Source organism: Arvicanthis niloticus, chromosome 2 (genome assembly GCF_011762505.2).
Source record: "Arvicanthis niloticus isolate mArvNil1 chromosome 2, mArvNil1.pat.X, whole genome shotgun sequence".
Classification (NCBI taxonomy): Eukaryota; Metazoa; Chordata; class Mammalia; order Rodentia; family Muridae; genus Arvicanthis; species Arvicanthis niloticus.
This window is the reverse complement of record NC_047659.1, coordinates 103,080,497-103,089,420: the sequence shown is the minus strand read 5'-3', so window position 1 is coordinate 103,089,420 and position 8,924 is coordinate 103,080,497.

The window sequence follows — 8,924 nt, the reverse complement described above, 5'->3', positions numbered from 1 at the left end:
GTAAGAGGATCTAAAAAGTATCATCCATATTTAAAGTCAACTTCTGAGGTACAGATCAAAGCACAGAATGCTTCTAAGGAAGAAGTAGCAAGCATAACAGTGGGTACCCTGAGGCAAGCATAACAGTGGGTACCCTGAGGCAGTACCTTCATTTGTTTAGCAATGGTGAAGGCTTCAGCCTTATTAATCCCAGACATTAACATTAAGCTACTGAAGCCTTCTGACCCAATTGCCATTCTTTGGAAGGAAAAGAAGGCTCTCTTGGCTTCCTGTCAAACCATTTCTCTTACATCTTCACAAGATGCTAGCCAGCATAAAGGTGCCCAGAATTGGTGTTCTGTCTACTCAGGTGTGAGGGAGGTGAGACTGTGACTCTAACTTCTTCCCATGTCTAAGAGTGGTGGGCCAAGTATTGGGATCTGATGTTAGAGTCACTGGGGACTTAGGGGAAGAGGTTGGGGCCAAGCCTACCCCAAGGGCTCTCAGTGGAGAACACAGGTAAGCGGGAAGAAACAAAAGTGAAGAACATGCAAGGAGTAATACAACAGAGGGGACTTCTGGTCCAACCACCAGGCAAAGTAGAGAGAGGAAGGCCCTCCTTTCCTTCAAAAGGATGGCAATAGGGTCAGAAGGTTGCGACAGCCACAACCCTGCAGCAATGCCATTCCAGGCTCACAACTCTCACTCACTCTGCCCGTATCATGAGACCTCTCTCATTCCCAAACTGCCACATACAATAATCCTCTGCTGAATTTCCTCAAACTGAATTACTTCCTGCGAGAGACAGGAGGGAGGTCCCCAAGACTCAGAAAGCAAATGAAGCTTATAATCCTCAGGAGGCTCCTTGGAGCTTCTTAAAGGAAGCTTCATAAAGCCCACTACAAGGTTATATGTGCAGTAACAACTGCCAGGGTGATCGGGCTCTAGAGTCACCCATGATTCCATAAGTACTACACTAGTCTTGGATCTGTCATTGGTGTCCTATCTGGGGTTCACATCTCCCCAGAAAAGCTCACTCAAATGTCTGCCCTTAGTGGGTGCTTCTGTACCTACTGTATGTTCTTCTTGGTTTTCTCTTTGTGTGTGTGTGTGTGTGTGTGTGTGTGTGTGTTATCCTTATCTCTTATTATTGTCACATAGCTCCAATGTCATGTTCATTGCCAAGTTAGTAACTTAAAAATATAGTTGCCATAACAACTTTTGCAAAAATCACAGGCTGACTGCTTCGTTAAGCAGCTGGCAAGTCTTCCTAGAAGTGTGCCTGGGGAAACAGGGAGGAGGGTTTCTCTTTTGTAATGACTCAGTACCACAGTCACCACACTCACTGTCAGGCACATATATTAACTCATACAACCTTCTCATCAAGCCTCTTAGTCCATTTCATAGATAAGGAAGCTAAGGCTCATAGCAGCTGAGGTACTCATAATATTAATAAGGTCCAAGCGTGGGACATACATGTATATAGAAATGGGTGGAATGTGGATTATCAGGGACAATGAGGAGAGAAATGAAGGCCAATATGTCAAAAGGCACAAAACTGTAGTTGGATAAGACATATAAGTCTACAGATCTAATAAATGCAAGATGACTGCAATTTACAATATTGTATTTGTCTTAGTTAGGGTTTTACTGCTGTGAACAGACACCATGACCAAGCCAACTCTTATAAGGACATTTAAATTGTGGCTGGCTTACAGGTTCAGAGGTTCAGTGCATTATCATCACAGTGGGAGCATGGCAATGTCCAGGCAGGCATGGTGCAGGAGGAGCTAAGAGTTCTACATCTTCATCTGAAGGCTGCTAGCAGAATACTTGACTTCCAGGCAGCTAGGACTAGGGTGTTAAAGTCCACTACCACAGTGACACATCTACTCCAACAAGGCCACACCTCCAAATAGTGTCACTCCCTGGACCAAGCCTATACAGTATTGAATGCTAACATTTTTTCAAGAGAGAGATGTCAGGTGCTCATCACACACACACACACACACACACACACACACACACACATACACACACACACACTCACTCACATACACGTGCTCATGCTCACACACAGGCACAGGCACAGGCACATGCAAACTCCCCAAGACTAAACTTAAAGTAGTATCTAGATGATCCCAAACCAGCCAACCTAGGGTAACAGCTAGCAAAGATCAAAACACCCACTCAGCACAGAGGGTTATAAATGGTTATAAATTCATACCAAAATCCATAAACAATGTACTAGCTCCAGATGTGTAAGTCTCAACAAAAATACAAACATGAAAACTAAAACAATAGGAGTCCTCCCAAAACTACCAATACCATGGTAATGGTCCCCTATTGGGAAACTTAGATGAGCCTGCAAACAAAGAATTCAAACAGGCTATCATAAACCTGTTCAAAGACTTCAAAGAAGATACAGATAAATTTCTGAATGATGTTAAAGAGAACAGGGATAAACTCCTCATTGAAGAGAACATAATCAAATAGCTGAATGCAATAAGAAAGACATGAAAATAGAATTCAATAAAGTGAAAACAGTGACGAAAAGCCAAACTGAAACAAGGCTGTACATCAAAGACTCACAAAGAAAAAACTCAGTGGAAAACCTTACCAGTAGAATGAATCATGAGGAAGACAGAATGTTAGAGCTTCAAGACAAGGTAAAGGAATTGGATCAAAGAAAAATACCATGACTTGAACATATGAGATCTTTCAGAAACCGTGAAAAGACCAAATCTTCAAATTATGTAGATACAGAGAATTCCATATTAAAAACATAGAAAATACTTTCAATAAAGTAAAAAATAAATTTAAAAAATCCAAATCTAGAATAAAAGTCGCTACTCTAGGTACTGGAGGCATATGATATTCTAGTTAAAACATTAAAGCTACAGAACAAAGAAAGTGAAAGGGGCAAGTGAGAAGGAACAAGTCATATATAAAGATAGATTCACCAAAATAACAGTTGACTTTCCAATTGAAACTGTAAAAGACCTGGGGGTGAACCACAATTCCCCAATCAAAAGACAGCAGCAGGAGTGCTGGCCCACTGCTTGCCTGGGCAACATGGGAGAGCTGGGCCTGGTGGCATTGGTGCAGGAGAGCTGGCCCCCAATGGAATGAGTGTGGGAGAGCAGGTCCCACACCTTGCCAGCAGTGGCACTTAGGAGAATTGGCCCTACCCCTCACTGGCTGCAGCACTCAGGAGACCAGGCCCTGCACCTTGCCTATACAACACAGTAGAGCTGGCCTTGGAGGTATGGGCATAGAAGACCTGGCCCTGGGGCTGGAGAGTGGTTTCGCTGGCCCACCCCCTTCCTGAGCAACATGGGAGAGATGTGGGCCTGGAGGCATGGGTGCAAGAGAACTGGTGGGCTGACAAACTCAGTTTCTACCCAGGCCCAGACTCAGGGCTCTGAGTTGGCCCACCCCAACACCTATCCTATCTATGGATTGCCTGAGTGCATGAAGGCCAGTCCTGCAGATCCAAAGCTGCAGGATCTCCATGACACAGAGCACAATGACAATCCTAGAGGAGGCCCAGTGGGCATCCAGTATTGATAGAGTAGCAGAAGCCAGAGGCCTCAAACCGGACCAAGGACTCATTGCAATGAACATTTTCAAGTAAAGCTGCTTGGCAAAAAGGCTTATTGTGTGACACACTGTGACACACTGCAGCTTCCACAGTGAGATTTTTTTCCTTTTCTTTTTTCTTTTTTTCTTTTTCTTTTTTGTTTTCTTTGGGGAGGGGAGGTTACAGGGCAGAGGACAGATATGAAGAAACAGGGAAATGAATAGGTTTGGGGTGATTGATGTGAAATTCACAAAGAATCATAAAAAGTTTTTTAAATGAATATTTTATTTAAACACACATTCTTTTCAGTATCCCATAGACCATTCATGAAAGTAAACCACATGCTGAAACACAAAGCAAGTCTTCACAAATATAGAAAAATTGAAATATATTCTTGTATCCTATCTGACTCCAATCAAATAAAGCTAGAAACCAACAACAAGAGAAATTGCAGAAAATATACAAAATTATGGAGGTTAAACAAAATTTAAAAAGGAAAAGGGAGACATTACAACAGGTTACAATAAAAGTCAGAAAATCCTAAGGATATACTTTTTAAAACCCGTATTTCAGTGACTCATAAAACCTAAAAGAAGTGGACGACTTTCTTGATTTCTGTGATCTACCAAAGTTAAGCCAAGATTAGATCAATACTTTAAAGGAACCTGTAACAAGGAAAGAGAAACAGTGATTTTAAAAAATGACTTCAAAGCCCAGTGCGTCTCACCAGTGAATATTTTTCAATCTTCAAAGAACTTCAAAGCCAATGTTTCTCAAGTTAGTCCATCAAGCAGAAAAACAAACATTTTTAACAAAGCCAATAGTACTCCACAACCAGAACTAGATAAAGATACGACAGCAAAGAAAACTTGATGAATATTTCCAATGAACATATGCACAAACATTCTCAACCAAATACTTGAAAGCTGAATATAGAAACACATTAAAAAGGTCATTTATTACCATGATCAAGTTTGCTTTAGTCCAGGGATTCAGATATAATTCAATATTGGCAAAGAGATAAATATATAAATGGACTCAAAGAAAAATATCATGTTATCATCTCTAGAAATGTAGGATTGAACCATTGGCAAAATACAACATCCCTTCATGAAAAAAAGCTCTGGGGGGAATAGGGATATAGGGAACATATTTGAGTTGTTACTTTATAACAGTAATAATGATTATATGTAACAAACCTATAGTCAACACCAAAATAAATGGACAAATATTTAAGTATTCCATTAAAAACAGGATCAAAACTAGAGTGTCCAATCTCTTTACTCCTGTTCACATGCTAAAAAATCTTATCTAAAGTAGTTTTTTAAAAGATGAGGAAATAAAAGGAAACAGGAAAGGAAGAAGTCAAAGTATCTTTATTTGTAGATTTGGCTCTAAAAGGAGATTCTCTAGACACCAGACAAGTCCCAAAACTGATGGACACTTTCAACAAAGTGGAAGGATAAAAAATTAATACACAAAAATCAGTAGCTTTTCTGTGTACCAATAACAAATATACTGCAAAAAAAATCAGAGAAATAACCCCTATACAATAGTCTTTTTAAAAGTCTTGAAATAAACCTAAGCAGGTTTACTGCATGGTATTGGTACAGAGACAGACAGGAAGATCAATGGAATAGAATTGAAGATCCAGAAATGAACCCACACACCTATGGTCACTTGATCTTTGACAAAAGAGCTAAAACCATCTAGTGGAAAAAGGACAGCATTTTCAACAAATGGTGCTGGATCAACTGGAGGTCAGCATGTAGAAGGATGCAAATCAATCCATTCTTATCCCCTTGTACAAAGCTCAAATCCAAGTGGATAAAGGACCTTCACATAAAACCAGATACACTGAAACTAATAGAAAAGAGGGTGGGGAAGACCCTTGAATACTTAGGCACAGGGGAAAAGTTCCTGAACAGAACACCAATGGCTTGTGCTCTAAGACCAAGAATTGACAAATGGGACTTTATAAAATTGCAAAGCTTCCGTAAGGCAAAATACACTGTCAATAAGACAAAACAGCAACCAACAGATTGGGAAAAGATCATTACCAATCCTAGATCCAATAGAGGGCTAATATCCAATATATACAAAGAACTCAAGAAATTAGACTCCAGACAACCAAATAACCCTATTTTAAAAAATGGGGTACAGAGCTAAACAAAGAATTCTCAACTGAGGAAATTTGAATGGCCGAGAAGCACCTTAAGAAATGCTCAACATCCTTAGTCATCAGGGAAATGCAAATCAAAACAACCCTGAGATACCACCTCACACCAGTCAGAATGGCTAAGATCAAAAATTCAAGTTATGGTAGATGCTGGTGAGGATGTGGAGAAAGAGGAACGCTCCTCCATTGTTGGTGGGAATGCAAGCTGGTACAACCACTCTGGAAATCAGTCTGGCGGTTCCTCAGAAAATTGGACATAGCACTACCTGAGGACCCAGCTATACCACTCCTTGGCATATACTCAGAAGATGCTCCAACATATAACAAGGACATATGCTCCACTATGTTCATAGCAGCCTTATTTATAATAGCCAGAAGCTGGAAAGAACCCAGATGTCCTTCAACAGAGGAATAGATACAAAAAAATGTGGTACATTTACACAATGGAGTACTACTCAGCTATTAAAAATAATGAGTTCAAGAAATTCTTAGGTAAATGGATGGAACTAGAAAATATCATCCTGAGTGAGGTAAGCCGCCGATCACAAAAAAAAAAAAAAAAAAAAAAAAAAAAAAAAAAAAAACACACACACACACACACACACATGGTATTTACTCACTGATATGCGGATATTAGCCCAAAAGCTTGAAATAGCCAAGATTCAACTAACTGACCACATGAAGCTCATGAAGAAGGAAAACCAAGTGTGGATGCCTCAGTCCTACTTGGAAGGAGTGACAGAAGCTCAAGGGAGCAAATATGGCGACAAAGTGTGGGACAGAAAGTCAAGGAGGGGCCGTCAGGTGACCACTCTACCTTGATATCCGTCCCATGTGCAGTCACCAAAGATAGACGCCAATATGGATGTCAGAAAGTGCATGCTGACAGGAACCTGATGTAGCTGTCTCCTCAGAGGTCTGCCAGAGTCTGACATATCCAGAGGCGGATGCTCGCAGCTACCCATTGATTTGATCAAGGGTTCCCAATGGAGAAGTTAGAGGACTGAAGGAGCTGAAAGGGTTGGTGGCCCCAAGAGGAGAGCAACAGTGCCAGCCAACCAGAGCTCCTCAGGGTCTAAACCACCAGCTTGGGAGCACAAAGGGAGGCACCCATGACTTCAGCTGTATACTTAAGGGAGGATGGCCTTGTCAGGCATGGGTGGGAGAGGAGATCCTTGGTCCCATGAAGGCTGAACACTGAGTGGGGAGGAATTTGAGGGTGGGGAGGTGGGAGGGGGGTAGGTGGGGGCACACCCTTGTGGAGGCAAGAGGTGGGGATGGGATAGGGGGTTCCTGGGTGGTGGGGGGAATGGGGTGAGGGGATAAAATCTGAAATGTATTTAAAGAATAATAAATAAATAAATAAATAAATAAATAAATAAATAAATCACAAAAATCAGTAGCCTTTCTGTATACCAATAACAAATATACTGCAAAAAAATCAGAGAAATAACCCGTATACAATAGTCTTCTTTAAAGTCTTGAAATAAACCTAAGCAGAGACATGAAAGATCTTTATAATGAAAGCCTTAAAATACCAAAGAAAGAAGTCAAGAAAGACAGTAGAAAATGAACAGACACTGCCATGTTCATGGATTAAAAGAATTAGTATTTTGAAAATGAACACCTGATCAACATCAATCTGTAGATTCAATACAGTCCCATTCAAAATCTTTGTGCTACCTCTTACAGAAATAGAAAAGCAAATCTTATAAAATTCACATGGAAACACAAAGACCTAAATAATCAAAAAGAACAGTGCTGGAGATATTGCCATGCATAATTTCACTTTATATTACAGAAACATAGTAACAAAAACAGTGTGGTACTGGCACAAAACAGACCTGGAACAGAACAGAAAATCCAGGTATAAGTCCATGCAACTAGAGTGACCTGCTATTTTACAAAGATGTCAAAAGCAGACAGTTAACATAAACATCATCAACAAATGACGCTGGGAGAACCCGATGTCTATGTGTAGAAAAATGAAAACAGGGTCCTCTATCCGCTACCCCACACAAAAGCCAACTCCAAAATGGATCAAGCATCTCAAGACCTAAAATTATGAACTTACTGACTTTATTAATTTGTTACATTGTAATTTAGTAAATACGTTAAATATATAGGTATAGGTGGCACTTAACGGACAGCTTGGTGGTTAAGACACTTACTGCTCTTCCAGAGGACCTAAGTTCAGTTCCCAGCACCCACATTGGGCAGCTCACACTGAGCTGTAAGTCCACTACCAGAGACCTGAACGTCCATGTTTATGGCTGCTGTGTTTCCTCTAGGACATGGACACATCCCAGGTGTCCATCAACTGCTGAGTGGATGATGAAAATAGGGCATATGTGTACAGTTGACTTCTACTCAGCTAAGCTAAAAGGAAATTCTGATGTTTTCCAGAAAATGGGTGGGATTGGAAAATATTATACTGAGTAAGATACCCTGAAAGTATCATGAAGACAAACACTTTCTGTCCCCTCCTATGCAGATCTTAGACTCAAATCTTTAGATTAAGTAGGGGGAGTCCACGGGGACCATGAAGTAAAAAGAGGAGCCATTGGAGGTGGAGAAGTGAAAAAAAGGGTCTGAAAGGGGGATAGTAATGATTTTAGAAAGGGATGCTAGAGTGGGGAATGATGGTAAGATGTTGTTGTTATTGGCGATGACGGTAATGATGATGTTGAGATAGGATTGCACTGTGTAGCCATGGTAGACCGAAACTCAGAGAGATCCGCCTGCCTCTGCCTCCTGAGTGCTGGGATTAAAGATACATATTACTATGACTTTAGAGTTGGAAATGTTTAAACAGAGTTTTGGACTGACAGGTAGAGGAAAGATAGGAAAGGAGAATGGTTAATCAAACCCATGTATGAAAAGGCACACAGAGCCTAGAACTTTATAAGCCAACTAAAATGCATAACGTTTGTTTTGCTTTGCTTTGGTTTTGACAGGGTCTCCCTATGTATCCCTGGCTGGCCTGGACTCATTGTGTAGACTGCTAACTCAAATTCACCTTCTGCCTCCTGAATGCTGGGATTAAAGACATTAGCCACCACACCTGGAATAGCAGAATCTTTTAAAGGAGCTTTATTGGAGGTTCTCCACATGAGTGGACCATCCTGATCACTTAAGCCAAAGTTCTAACCAACAGCCTCTTTCCCGTGAGTTTTGGCCAAG